This window comes from Lactuca virosa, chromosome 5 (assembly GCF_052849685.1).
Source record: "Lactuca virosa cultivar CGN04683 chromosome 5, Lactuca_virosa_CGN04683_v6, whole genome shotgun sequence".
NCBI lineage: Eukaryota > Viridiplantae > Streptophyta > Magnoliopsida > Asterales > Asteraceae > Lactuca > Lactuca virosa.
Window position 1 is genome coordinate 293,038,343 of NC_136430.1, and position 15,651 is coordinate 293,053,993.

The following is a 15,651-nucleotide window of genomic DNA, read 5'->3' on the forward strand; positions in this document are numbered from 1 at the left end:
GGGTGCTGACCTACCCATGTCAAGCCATTCTGGGGTGCTGACCTACCCGTTGGTCCTAACAACCGACCCTCAGGGACTATTCCACCCCTACTGCTACTATCACATATATCATAACATAAACATACTATCAGACATATCTGGGGTGTCTGAACTACCCTTCGGTCCTAACAACCGAACTTGGGGACTATTCCCCTCCTACTACCACTATCACATATAACATATCATGCCAGCATATAAACATATCATCACATACTGTCAGACATATCTGGGGTGTCTGACCTACCCTTCGGTCCTAGCAACCGAACTCTACTACTGTCACATATAACATATCATGCCAGCATATAACGTATCAGGTAGTAGCAAAACTAGATGATATCACAAAGACAATCATCTAACATACAACTCCTACTGGTGGGCCGGCATTGTGGCCATAGACCCACCGCTACTGGAAGGTAACTCACCTCGTACGAGTAGCTGCTGATAATCTGTGCGGGAAACCTCCGTCCGCTGCTGCTCCAGAAATCCTCAGGCTACAATCCCCACAAACACTCAGTTAGAACTGATATCTACTCTTAGGGTAAAATGACCATTTTACCCCCAACCAAGTCCAAGTCAAAAGTCAACTTCTAGTTGACCGGACTCGCCGAGTTGGGCCGTCAACTCGTCGAGTCCCTTCCCTTTACTCGTCCTTATCCACGACTCTACTCGTCGAGTTTAGCGACGAATCGACGAGTTCCTCTCCGATATGAACATCGATTGATCCTTCATCCGACTCGCCGAGTCTGATGAACACTCGTCGAGTTCATCTTCAACAGATGAACAAGTCCTGACTTCGACTCGCCGAGTTGTATGAACAACTCGTCGAGTTCATCTTCATCCGTAAGAAGATTGCCTTGGACTCGCCGAGTCTGTTCTAGCACTCGTCGAGTCCCATGAACTCCAGGTCTAAAATTAATTCCAATGCATTGGGTCACTCTTTCTGTCTTGTTACAACCCCTCTAACACCCAACTGAGCCCTTTTGACCCTCAACAGATATGGGACTCAAAGCCTTGGACTCGTCGAGTCCCAAGAACGGACTCGCCGAGTCGATGACATCCACACACTAAATCCTCGATTTCTGAGGTACAACACTTGACCAAAAGGTAGATCTGGGCTCCTACAATCGTTCTAGCACGTCAAGTTACCAACTTTACGTGCATGCATGGGACTTTGAGTCCAAAAGGTCCTACAACAAGCTCTTGGGTTGCATGGAGTCTTTCTTGGGTGTAAAAGCACCCACTTTCTGCCTTGTGACCCCTTTAAGGACCTAGATCCGAAGCCTTGTCCCCAACCACGCTTGCATTCATGGTTGGCTACCTAAAATGGATTTAAAAGCCCTAAATCTCCACCAAATGGGATCTAGCAAATGAACAAGCAAGTTAGCAACTTTATACCTTCTGATGGCTGAAGATGAAGCACAAACTCGAACCCTTCTGGTCTCCTCTTGTTTCCTCAAGCCTTTCTCCTTCCTTCTTAAGACTATCAACACCAAAATCCACCAAAATGGCTTAGATTGCTTCAACAACGGCTAGGTTTTTCTATAGAGGGTTTCTGGGAGCATAAAGGGACAATGGAGGTTGTATAAGGTTGTTTAAATAGGGTGCAAACCCTCAGATTAGGGTTTTGTCCATACAGAGCCTACTCGTCGAGTCCGGGACCCGACTCGACGAGTCCATCACTTAAATCCCGCGTCTCATCCCGCTTCTACTCGGCGAGTTGGTCCTTCAACTCGCCGAGTCCAAGGCCAAAAATGCAAAAGTACTTAAATAAAATACATACCAGGAACTAGGTGCTACAAATCTCCCCCACTTATCTTAGACTTCGTCCTCGAAGTCTGCTGCTCGATCCTGGAATAGCTCTGGGTAATGCTCCATCATCTCATCCACCGGCTCCCAGGTCCATTCTGAGCCCCTCCGGTGCTGCCATTGCACCTTCACGAGCTCCACCTTTTTGTTCCTCAGATCCTTCGACTTCTGGTCGAGAATCGCTACAGGCTGCTCAATGTAATTCAGGCTGTCATCGACCTGAATATCCTCTAGTGGTACCACCGCTGAGTCGTCCACCAAACATTTCCGTAACTGGGAGACGTGAAAAGTGTTATGAATCTGACTAAGTTCGGCTGGGAGATCCAACCTATAGGTCACCTTGCCCACCCGGGCTATAACCCTGAAGGGTCCAATATACCTGGGACCCAACTTGCCCCGTTTCCTGAATCGGATGATGCCCTTCCATGGCGACACCTTCAGGAGAACCATATCCCCGACCTGAAACTCCAGGTCCGATCGGCGCTTGTCAGCATAGCTTTTCTGCCGACTCTACGCAGTCTGAAGTCTGCTCCTGACCTGCTGAATCCGTTCGGTCGTCTTGAGCACTACATCGGTGCTCCCTATGACCCTCTGGCCAACCTCGTCCCAGCATATCGGGGTCCTGCACTTCCTCCCGTACAACATCTCGAAGGGAGGTCGATCGATACTCGCATGATAGCTATTATTATACGAGAACTCCGCCAACGGAAGGTAGGTATCCCAGCTACCTTCGAAGTCTAAAACACATGCCCGCAGCATATCCTCTAGCGTCTGGATGGTCCGCTCGCTCTGACCATCCGTCTGCGGGTGAAAAGCGGTGCTAAAATGCAGACGAGTACCCAGCTCGTCATGAAACTTCTTCCAAAACCTGGAAGTAAACCGAACATCTCTGTCTGAAATCACCGACACTGGCACCCCGTGCCGCTCCACCACCTCTCTGATATAAATGTCGGCCAGCTTCTCGGCCGAGATGCTCTCCTGAATCGGAATAAAATGAGCGCTCTTGGTCAATCGATCGACGATGACCCAAATCGAATCCAGCCCTCGCGCGGTCCTGGGAAGCTTTGTGATAAAATCCATCATAATATCCTCCCATTTCCACAGCGGGATATCCAACGGCTGCATCTTACCATGTGGCCTCTGGTGCTCGGCCTTGACCTTCCTGTAGGTCAAGCACTGCTCCACGTACCATGCTACGTCCCGCTTCATGCAGGGCCACTAATAATCAGGACGAAGATCTCTATACATCTTCGTCGCTCCGGGATGGATAGAAAATCTGGAGTTGTGTGCCTCCTCCATCAGGATCTGGCGTACGCCTCCATGATAAGGGACCCACACCCTATGGTGAAGAGTCAATAACCCTCGGCTATCATAATCGAAGGAGGAAACCTGCCCCACAATCCGCTCGCTCTTCCGATGTTCCTCCTTCACGGCCTCCTGCTGGGCCTCCCGAATCTGCTCCAACAGCGGAGTCACCACTGTCATCCTCAGACAGATATCCCTGATCGGTGCTGCATTGCGGCTAAGCGCGTCGGCCACCACATTGGCCTTACCCGGGTGGTAAAGGATCTCGCAATCGTAATCCTTCACCACGTCCAACCACCGACGCTGCCTCATGTTTAGATTCGGCTGATCCATGAGGTACCTCAAGCTCTTGTGGTCCGTGTAAATCGTACAACGAACCCCATAGAGGTAATGACGCCAAATCTTGAGGGCGAACACAACAGCCCCCAGCTCCAAATCATGCGTCGGGTAGTTCGCCTCGTGAGGCTTCAGCTGCCTCGAAGCGTAAGCAATAACATGCCCTCTCTGCATCAATACTGCGCCCAAGCCCGAGATGGATGCATCACAGTACACGACGAGATCCTCCATGCCCTCTGGCAGGGCTAAGATTGGCGCCTCGCACAATCTCTGTCTCAGTGTCTCGAATGCAGCCTGCTGCTCAGGCTCCCAACGAAAGATCACGGCCTTCCTCGTTAGCCTGGTCAGGGGTAAGGCTATCTTGGAGAAATCCTAGATGAATCTCCGATAGTAGCCGGCTAATCCCAGGAAACTCCGAATCTCAGATGGAGACCTCAGAACCTCCCATCTCATCACGGCCTCCACTTTGGCCGGATCTACCGAAATCCCGTTCTGGTTGACAAGGTGCCCAAGAAACTGCACCTCGCGCAACCAGAACTCGCACTTGGAGAACTTAGCATACAAGCTCTCCCTCCTCAAAGTCTCCAGAACCTCTCGCAGATGCTCCTCATGCTACTCTCGCGTCTTGGAGTAAACCAAGATATCATCGATAAACACTATCACAGACCGGTCTAACATCGGTCTACACACGCGGTTCATGAGGTCCATGAACGCGGCAGGAGCGTTGGTGAGCCCGAAAGGCATCACCACGAACTCATAGTGGCCATAACGCGTCCGAAACGCCGTCTTCTATACATCCTCCTCTCTGACCCTCATCTGATGATACCCTGAACGCAAATCAATCTTGGAGAACCAAGATGCTCCCTGTAGTTGGTCAAAGAGGTCATCAATCCTCGGGAGTGGGTAACGGTTCTTCACCGTTATCTTATTCAGCTCCCTATAGTCTATACACATCCGATGCGACCCGTCCTTTTTCTTCACGAACAGAATCGGGGCTCCCCAGGGAGAACTACTCTGTCTAATGAATCCCTTGTCTAACAGCTCCTGCAGCTGTGTAGACAACTCCTGCATCTCGGGAGGAGCCAATCGATACGGTGCCTTGGCTATCGGAGCCGCACCAGGGACTAGGTCGATCCTGAACTCCACCTGTCGCTCCGGAGGTATCCCAGACAGCTCCTCAGGGAATACGTTCGCGAACTCTCGCACCACGGGCACATCGCCCACCGTCGCCCTACCCGCCTCTCGGGTATCCGTAACATAAGCGACATAACCTGCGCAACCCTGATGGAGGTAACGCCTAGCTCTCGCTGCTGAAAATAAAGTTGGTCCTCGTTGTGGCCTCTCGCCCTGAATCACCAGCTCTCCCCCACTTGGGGTCCTGATCCGCACCAACTGCTGCGCACAGTCAATCACTGCCCCATTGGGGCTCAGCCAATCCATGCCTATAATCACCTTGTTCCCTCTCAATGGAATAGGAACCAGGTCTACCAGATAACGCTCCTCGAACAATCTCAAAACACAATCTCGGAAGACCTCAGATGCTCGCACTGACCGGTCGTCCACAATCTCGGCCTCTAGAGGGCAATCCAACATGCCCGAAGACTCAGGAAACTTCTTGCTAAGCGCAAGAGAGACAAATGATCGGGTAGCACCCGAATCAAACCATACCTGAACTGGGATACCGTTCACATGGAACGATCCTAAACAGAGCACATACATAACATATCAAAATCACGACAGTATATCATAAAAGCATAAACAAGAGGTCATACCCGTCGCCACATCGGGTGCAGCGCGTGCCTCCTCGGTAGTCAACTGGAAGGCCCGACTCCTCACCACTGGAGCCTCTGACTTGCCCTGCCGGCCATCAGTAATCTGCAGGGTCGTTGGCGCTGGCGCCTTCACTGGCGCTGCTGTTGCTGTCAACTGGGGGCAGTTGGCCTTCTTGTGGCCCCTCTGGTTGCAGTGGAAACACAGTAACTCAGATGTCTGAATAACCGGTGTAGGGGCGGTACAATCCCTGCTGAAGTGCCCCGTCTTGCCGCACTTGTAGCAGCCCGACGATCCCAATCTACACGCCCCCTCATGTGGTCTGTCGCATTTCCTGCAGCGGTCTGGTCCTGACTGGCCTTTCGGCCTACCATCTGATCCCTTGGGCTTCTTCCCCGAATCCCCAATCGTCTGACCCTCCTCTACCTTCCTCTTTCGGACATGCTCTAGATCGATCTCCCTCTCCCTTGCCCTGGCAATCATGGACTCCAGGGTAGGGCAAGCTGAAAAACTAACATGCTCCCGAATGTCGGCTCGCAGCATGTCATGATAGCGGGTCCTCCTCATGTCCTCATCTCCCGCATACTGGGGCACTAGCAATGCTCTCTCCCGGAACTTGGCGGTGATCTCCGCCACAGTCTCCGTAGTCTGTCTCATATCTAAGAACTCCCTCGCCAACTGCTGGAGCTCCACTGCAGGTGAAAACTCCGCTCTAAACCGAGTCATAAAGTCCGGCCACGTCATAGCCTCAACCGCCGAGGCTCCCAGAGAGTCACCAATCGACTCCCACCAATCTCTGGCCCTGTCTCTCAAGCATCCTGCTGTATACCTCACCTTCGACCCCTCAGGGAAGAAGCTAGTCAACTGTGCAGATTCAATGTCTGTAATCCACCGTCTGGCCACAATGGGGTCCTTCGCCCCATGGAAATCTGGCGCACCACTGCCCCTAAAATCCTTAAAGGACAGTGTGCGCTATCCCGACTGGCTGGTCGCCATGTCGCTCCTGAACGCCCGGAGGCGATCCTCCATCAGCTCGACAATCCCTTCCTTGATCGACCCAAAGATGACCGGGGTCGTATCAAGTATGCCTCTAGTGATCTCGGACGCGATAAACTCGCATAGCCTCTCATCCACTGGTTCGGAACCTGAGCCCGAACCAGATCCCTCTCCCGAACAGCCAACTGCTGGCCTCGGACGTAGTACCACCATTCTACAATACATAATGACAATCGTCAGTGATACTGATACATCTAGAGGGACCACCTCCATCACGAGCTCCTTGGTCTTGCCTTAGCCTTTCTCGATTCAAGTACGGATCCTCTGCTTTCAGTAGTACGGGCCTATACTACCTTCCATATATATCTGTACTTTCCTCAAGAACCGCCTTGACTCTACCAAGTCACTACTACTGCTATTGATCTCTGCTACTCTCATCCTAGGCTTACCCTAGGGAAATCTCTGACACCACCCAAACCGGTACTCAGCTACTGAAGGCCTCCTTGTAATGCCAGTTAGCCATTACCTGAATACCATCACATGTAACGAGGCTCAGATAATCCTTCGAGTAAAAGAATCATCCCTACAACGGTTAGACTCAAACAAGAGCTGCGCAATAGGGTCAAATCCAATCCTCTGAGATTATTCGACCCTTATCACATGTGACTTAACGTATTCATCTAATAGTTAACTCCCATCACTCAAAGTCCCTCAAAGCACAAAGCAAGCAGCATTCAGACCAAAGGGATCGATCTCAAGCAATCCTATCCTCAGAGCAGGAAACTGTACTAGCATACAATGCTGAGCTCATACTACCAGGCATAACCTAAACAGGCTATCCTATTACTGTCTACTCAATACTAGCATGCAGTTCTCATAAGCTGAAACACATAAAGCAGGCACATAAGGCATCATTCCTAGATCCTTAGTCCTATTCTAGCATGCTGTTCTACTAAAGCTGATAAACATAACATAAACTTGTATGGGTACTTTGGGGAATACTTACTTGAGCTCGGCCGGTCGCGCACATCACACACTTCGTTCTTTTTCAAACTCTTTATCTTAACCTTTAGAAAATCATTTTCTTTTGTAAAAAAAATCCTTTAGTCCCTCGATTTGAGTCCAGACACTCCCGAAGGTGCGTCCGAATCACTCAAACCAGGGCTCTGATACCAACTTGTAACATCCCAAATTTCGAGTCCAAAAATTTCATTTTAATTAACTGATTATAAAAGCATTCATAAGAAAACCACATAAATATATCATGTCTGAAAACCCAAGTCATAAGATAGCATCATGTCAGAGTACAATCCCAGAATATCTCAAGTGTGGAAAATCAATGCGAGTGTGTATGATGTGCCACTACCGCGCCAACTCTTTCCCCTTCGCTGAAGAGGTACCTGAAACCAAAACTGTAAACTGCAAGCACGAAGCTTAGTGAGTTCCCCCATCGTACCACATACCATACAATCACATAGCATACATACTGCCGGACAATTCTGGGGTGCCCGACCTACCCGATACGGCCATTCTGGGGTGCCGACCTACCCGGTACGGCCATTCTGGGGTGCCGACCTACCCGTGTCAAGCCATTATGGGGTGCTGACCTACCCATGTGAAGCCATTCTGGGGTGCTGACCTACCCATGTCAAGCCATTCTGGGGTGCTGACCTACCCGTCGGTCCTAACAACCGACCCTCGGGGACTATTCCACCCCCTACTGCTACTATCACATATATCATAACATAAACATACTATCAAACATATCTGGGGTGTCCGAACTACCCTTCGGTCCTAACAACCGAACTTGGGGACTATTCCCCTCCTACTACCACTATCACATATAACATATCATGCCAGCATATAAACATATCATCACATACTGTCAGACATATCTGGGGTGTCTGACCTACCCTTCGGTCCTAGCAACCGAACTCTACTACTGTCACATATAACATATCATGCCAGCATATAACGTATCAGGTAGTAGCAAAACTAGATGATATCACAAAGACAATCATCTAACATACAACTCCTACTGGTGGGCCGATATTGTGGCCGTAGACCCTGCTACAATCGTTCTAGCACGTAAAGGTAGATCTGGGCTCCTACAATTGTTCTAGCACGTAAAGTTACCAACTTTACGTGCATGCATGGGACTTTGAGTCCAAATGGTCCTACAACAAGCTCTTGGGTTGCATGGAGTCTTTCTTGGGTGTAAAAGCACCCACTTTCTGCCTTGTGACCCCTTTAAGGACCTAGATCCGAAGCCTTGTCCCCAACCACGCTTGCATTCATGGTTGGCTACCTAAAATGGCTTTAAAAGCCCTAAATCTCCACCAAATGGAATCTAGCAAATGAACAAGCAAGTTAGCAACTTTATACCTTCTGATGGCTGAAGATGAAGCACAAACTCGAACCCTTCTGGTCTCCTCTTGTTTCCTCAAGCGTTTCTCCTTCCTTCTTAAGACTATCAACACCAAAATCCACCAAAATGGCTTAGATTGCTTCAACAACGGCTAGGGTTTTCTATAGAGGGTTTCTGGGAGCATAAAGGGACAATGGAGGCTGTATAAGGTTGTTTAAATAGGGTGCAAACCCTCAGATTAGGGTTTTGTCCATACAGAGCCTACTCGTCGAGTCCGGGACCCGACTCGACGAGTCCATGACTTAAATCCCACGTCTCATCCCGCTTCTACTCGGCGAGTTGGTCCTTCAACTCGCCGAGTCCAAGGCCAAAAATGCAAAAGTACTTAAATAAAATATATACCAGGAACTAGGTGCTACATAATCATATAACAGTCTACATCCAGTTAAATAGATCTATAGATGTCACAACTAGCATTTTAGGGCTAGAAATCCCTATCCATATACAACTAGCATCCTTTGTGTAACTATGTAACACTATGTGCAGTATAAGTTAATTTCAATACAATACGAAATTATACATCCATAAATCGTTTTAAGTCGAAACCTTCTTCGTGTAAACCCAAAATATAACTCAATGAGCAATGATCACTCAACTTTGAGCCTTAACCCAAACTCTCTTGGTCCAAACTCCTTATTGGACCAAAACTCTCTTATTGGGCTTCTTGGGCCAAAAGCCCTAGTGAACCATGTTATGGGCCGAGAACCTTTATTTGGACCATAGTTGGGCTGAAAACTCTTCATCAACATAGTACTGGGCCATAAACCTCCTAATGGGCCTTATTGGGCCATGAGGAATTATTTAAGACTAAATGGGCCCTATTTGGGTTGAGAACCCTTTCACTTACCCCTTTGGGCCGCAAACTCGCATGTGGGCCCTCATGGGCCGAAAAATCTTAATTGGGCCATGGTGTTCTCGGTTTCACTTCAAACCCAAGCCCAAACTTTCTTTCTTTCTCCTCTCTCCAAATCCGATATATATATATATATATATATATATATATATATATATATATATATATATATATAAAGGACAAATGAGGGGTTGACTTTTGCTTAACACCTCATAATTACATGGAGGATATCCAAGCACCTTACCCTCCATGTATCTAGGGAAGCTACTTTGCACACCATGTATCAAGATAAGTCTCTCTCTCTCACCCTTCTTCATTATCGACCGATCCTCCCTCATTCACCCTCCCATTCATTTCAAACTTCACACACACATCTTCCTTCCTCTCTAACCTTCAAGTGCTCTCTTCACTTCTTGCTCCAAAACCGTAGGTTTTGGGTGTATGCAACAAGAAATTCACTTCAAGCTTTACATCTTTGGTAAGTTACATAAGTTTCAAGTATTTAATTCCATGTTACACTAAGAACTCTTCCTTATATAACTTCATTTCGTGTTCAAGATTCTTAGAACCATCCCAACTTCGAAACTCTGCTCAAGAAAGCTATCTAGGCCGAAAACATACTCCTTCTTTCTCTTCAAAATCGATCCAACCTCAAGGTGAGCTTCATACCCCTTATTTTTCGTGATTTACTATCTTTTGGGGGAGAATACAAGCTAGTTTTGTAAAATCTTGTTATGTATGCTTGCATGTGTATGTTTGGTATAATATATGTGTTATTATGTTGTGATATTATGCTAAAAGCTCCAAAATTTCGAGATTTACCCAAACCTTGAAGTTGTTGGAATAACTTACATTATGTATCTTCTTATGTTTGGTTAAAGATGCTAAGTAAGCTTGAATATTCACAACAAAACTAAAGAAATCATAAAAGGGGCCATATTTGTCATTTTTTTTTTTATAAAAGTGGGTTTTATTGGACATTCACGGTATTTATGGGCCAAAAGTGTCATTTTCATAAAAATTGGCTTTTAATGACATTCACAGTATTATTGGGCCTAAAATGTCATTTTTGATAAAAATGAGGTTTTATTGACAATCTCGTTATTATTGGGCCTAAAATGTCATTTTTGATAAAAATGGGCTTTTATTGACAATCTCGATATTATTGGGCCTAAAATGTCATTTTGATAAAAATGGGCTTTCATTGACAATCTCGATATTAATAGGCCTAAAATGTCATTTTTGATAAAAATGGGCTTTTATTGAAAATCTCGGTATTATTGGACCTAAAATGTCATTTTTGATCAAAATGGGCTTTTATTGACAATTTCGGTATTTATGGGCCAAAAGTTTTCATTTTCATAAAAATGGGATTTTAATGACATTCACGGTATTATTGGGCCTAAAATGTCATTTTTGATAAAAATGGGATTTTATTGTCATTCACGGTTTTATTGGGCCTAAAGTCTCATTTTTGAATACTTAAGTCAAAATGGGCCTTGTATGGTTCTTTTATCCTAATTGGGCCTTATATGACATCTTTTTATGTTTATTGGGCCTTAGTGTCAATTTTATGTAAATTGGGCCTCTCGTGGACTTACCGTTAACAATCGACAATGTTGATAACAACGATGAAACAACGAACTATTCCGACATTCTCGATAAAAATGATTACAATTTTACTATTTTTGAGTTATATTAAAAAATATACACTTGTAACATTATTTTAACGCTAAAATAATGAAACACACTATTCGCGTAGAAATTTCGTTAAGGCTCTTGTGAGACGCACCTTCACCGTATCTACCTTAGTGTACACCGTAAGTCCTGTAGTTATAACCAGAGTCTCCTGGAGGGGGAGCAGAAATTTGTGTATAGATCTATACGGGGATGACACCCCACACCTGAGCTGCTCGCTACAGCTAGACAGGCCAATCTAGGGTGACAAATGTTTTCTCAGAAACGGACGCCTGAAGAAAGCCAAGATAGGCACTCCGTCATATTAGTATGGTTATAACGACTCGCATAGAGAATAACAAGACTATTATAAGTTTTACGCTGAATATACATACCACTCAGTTTTTGCAAAGTATAAACATTGTGTGATTATTTTGTACTATCCACCTCACTCCGGTCTTAGGGTTTAAGACCACATTTTCTCATGACACAGAAAATACAGGATTTTCTGGGAATCACCCTCTATACAGTTTTCAAACAAGATAAAACAAGAATACACATGCTATTATACAAGATTTGAAACAAAACTCACAAACTATTTTTACAGAAAATATCGGATTTTCTGGAGTTTTCAAACCAACGTAAAGTTTTCATATAAACATGCTTATGAACTCACCAACATTTTATATGTTGACGCTTTCAAAATAATGTATTCTCAGGAACTCATTAAGCAGGTTGACAGCTTGGGACTTTTGGGAAATTGTTGTATTTTGTTTTCACCATACACTTGTTAATTTTTGGGATGTAATTTATGAATGGATACAATGATGCAAACCATGTATGTTGTTATATTTTATGTATGGTGATGATGATTGTCTATGTTTCATTTATATACACTTGTTATGATATTACAAGATGAAGTCATTCGCCCCCAGACGTTTCCGCCGTTCCGGTTCGGGGGTGTGACAACAGATCACTAAGCATAACGTTATCCTATGTACCAGGATACTGATCTAACAGATCACTACAGTACAATAGCATACATAACAGGATATCAATCTAATGGGTCGGCATTGGTGCCTTCGACCCGTAAGTACAGTGAGGAAAACACACCTCGCAAACTGAACAAAACTGATGAGGCCCGACTCTGAATCTCAACTCTCTAAATGATACCTATTTCCACCAAATGACAGATTCCATTAAAATCCTAAAATACCCTCAAGATCAAACTTGGTCAAAGTCAATTGGTCAAACCCACTAAGTCAACCGAGTCAACCCAGCCAAGTAAACTTAATCGAGTCAACTCAACAAGGCTAACCCATGCGAGTACGCAGGGCGTACTCCGGAGGTACGCTTAGCGTAGGTGAAGCCTCGCAGAAGACCACCATCGGGGTGGTTGACCAAGTACGCCGGGTGTACTCCCATGTACGTGGGGCGTACCCTCGCAACCCCCAAACTCCATTAATTGCTTAATGGCTTAAGCACTCAAGCCCATACTTTAGATCTACGGTCAAAATGCACCCTAGAGTCATAAAGTTTCCAACTTTACGACCTTACAAGTCCACAAAGTGCTTAACACAAGGTCTTAATCCATTAAGACCTTCTACAAGATGCATGAAACAATTCTAGGAATTGGGACCTCATTTTTATGGTTTAGGACCCTTCCTAGGGTCTGGAAGGACAACTCAAAATGACAATAACAATCCATGCACAAGATGGGACCTTTGGGACAAGAAAAGCAACATAAAAAACCCAAAAATGGGATCTAACAACCAAGACATCAAGGTATAGACTTTATACCTTCTGGAGCTTCTCAAGAAGGCAAAGATCTCAGATCCACAAGCTTGCTTCCACTTCAAGGCTCCTTAATGCAACTTCTTCCTCCTTCAACACACCAAGAATACACTCTTGAGCTCAAAACACACACTAAGAGGGCTAGGGTTTGCAAAAACGACTCAAAGGATGTGGAGGCTGAAAAGGTGGGGAGAAATGAGACATAATGTTGCTTAAATACCACCCACACCCTAAAAATTAGGGTTTCCTCCTGAAGCTAGTACTCCCCGCATACATAAGTGTACGCCCAACGTACACATGACGTACTCCTCCTTCCATATTTACGAAATTGCCACTAGGGTTTCAAAGCATAACTTCTTGGACTTAGGGACCAAACTGACATGAAATAGAATTATAGGGATGAATTTAGAAGTACCTGAACATCGGGATGTTACAATAATGGTCAAAGATGACATAAAAATAAAAATACTTTTTTTATAAAAATTAAAAAACAAAAGTCCATTGTTATAAAAAGTGAATGATTGTGTATTTGTAAGTTGCATTGATAGAAGATCGCATATCCTATCTAATTCCAAATAATTACCTTTGAAATTTTCAATTGCTAATATAATTGCATACCATATATTTAATATTATATTATATAAAAACATTTATAAATATTATTTATTCAGTTTGGTTTATAGTTGTTCGGTTTTAGATGAAAACCATAACCGAACCATCTATATTCGGTTAATAAAAATTTGAAACTACACCATATCTTTTAGTAATGGTTCGGTTAAAATGATTCAGTTATATCGGTTAATTTGGTTATGATTGATTTTTCGGTTAACATGTTCACCTCTAATTATTTTGAATAAATCCATAACAAAAATAAAACCAAAGTTACAAAAAAGTATAATAAAATCTTTTAAAAACCATTTTCGTAAGAAAATCCATAACACAAGGACCAAATTGGTAGCTTTATTTATTAATTATAAAATAAAAGAGTATTAATAAAAGTGACCATTATCAGTAGAAGATTTAATTAAAATAACGATTTTTTTTGTTTTGGAAAATGACAACTTTGTCATGAAGGAGTTATTTCGGATATTTCAAATGGGTTAATGTCACATAAGTCCTTAAATTTGCAGGAAATTGTCGGTTTTACCCAAAGTTGAATTTTAGGTTTGTTAATGCCTCTAACTTGTATAAATTTTTTCATTTTTGTCATTCTAGCAGGTTTTTCGGTGACCACAGAATGTCATGTAGAGGTTTTCTGGTAACTGCTAACGTGGCTTTCCATCTCAACTTGGTAGTTGGACAAGAAAAATTATTCGCTGCAAAATTTAAGGACTTTTGTAACATTAATCCTTCAGAAATTTCAATAATTAATCTGAAATCTGATGTACTTCCTATTTGTTAATAAATCCGAAATCTATATACTTATTTGTTATGTTTATTTATATTTTCATTATTTCTGTAAAATAATGAAATGCTTTTCTTAAAACTCTAGAATTGTTCATCGGATTTCTAAACTTTTTCTTGAATTTCCAAAATAGTTTTTTATGTCCGGAATCTAGAATGCCAGTTCGAACTGTACTCTTTCGTTAGAAAAACACTTTTAATATAACATACACATAGTGCGAAATAACACATTCCGCACAATGATCATTTTCCCGAAACTAAAAAAAGTTGGTCGTTTCGGTTAAATTTTCCTGCTCCAAAATATCACTAAAATAATTATAAATAAGGTAATGATTAGGGGTGTCAACTTATGACACGACACGAAACGAAATTAGGACAAAATTTAAATTTGAATTCGTGTTCATGTCGTGTTCGTGTCAAGTATAAAAAACATGACTTCGTGTCGTGTCGCGTTCGTGTGTAAATTTCGAAACACAATTGACACGATTTAGCATGTGTTTGTCGTGTTATATATATATATATATATATATATATATATATATATATATATATATATATATATATAAACATATTAGTCGTATCTTCAATTTTAAGAGGTATAAGTTACAAAACTTTTTATATGAATCAAATATGTATAAATAGTTCTACTTGCCAAAAGTTTGAATACTTGAATTATGGAAAGTAATTAAGAAATTTATTTTGGAACAAAATGAAAATTTATAATATTAAATTCATGTATATAAATTTATTTATATTTCTTAACCTACACATCAATACTAATTAATTTACATCAATAGTAAACATGCAATATAAGTATAAGGTGTAAACATAAATATTTTATTTAAAAGTGATAATTTTTATTAGATCATAACTAATCATAAATCTAATAATTATTTCTTTGTAAAAAATCATTCGCCAAAAAAATATTTATCGTTGGCGCTTTGCGCGGGGAGACATCCAGTGTGAGTGTGTGTGTTTCTATATATATATATATATATATATATATATATATATATATATATATATATATATATATATATAAAGGTTCCGGTGTGTACCCAGCGGGTAACGGTTCCGAAAAAATAAGAACTGGAACTGAAACCGCTTAAGACGGTTCCTTTACTTTAGGAATCGAAACTGGAACCGCGTAAGGCGGTTCTAATTCGAGAACCGGCAGTTCCGATGCGGTTCCAGTTCCAAAAACGGTTCCCAGTTTCGATGCTTATCCCTAATATCTAGATAT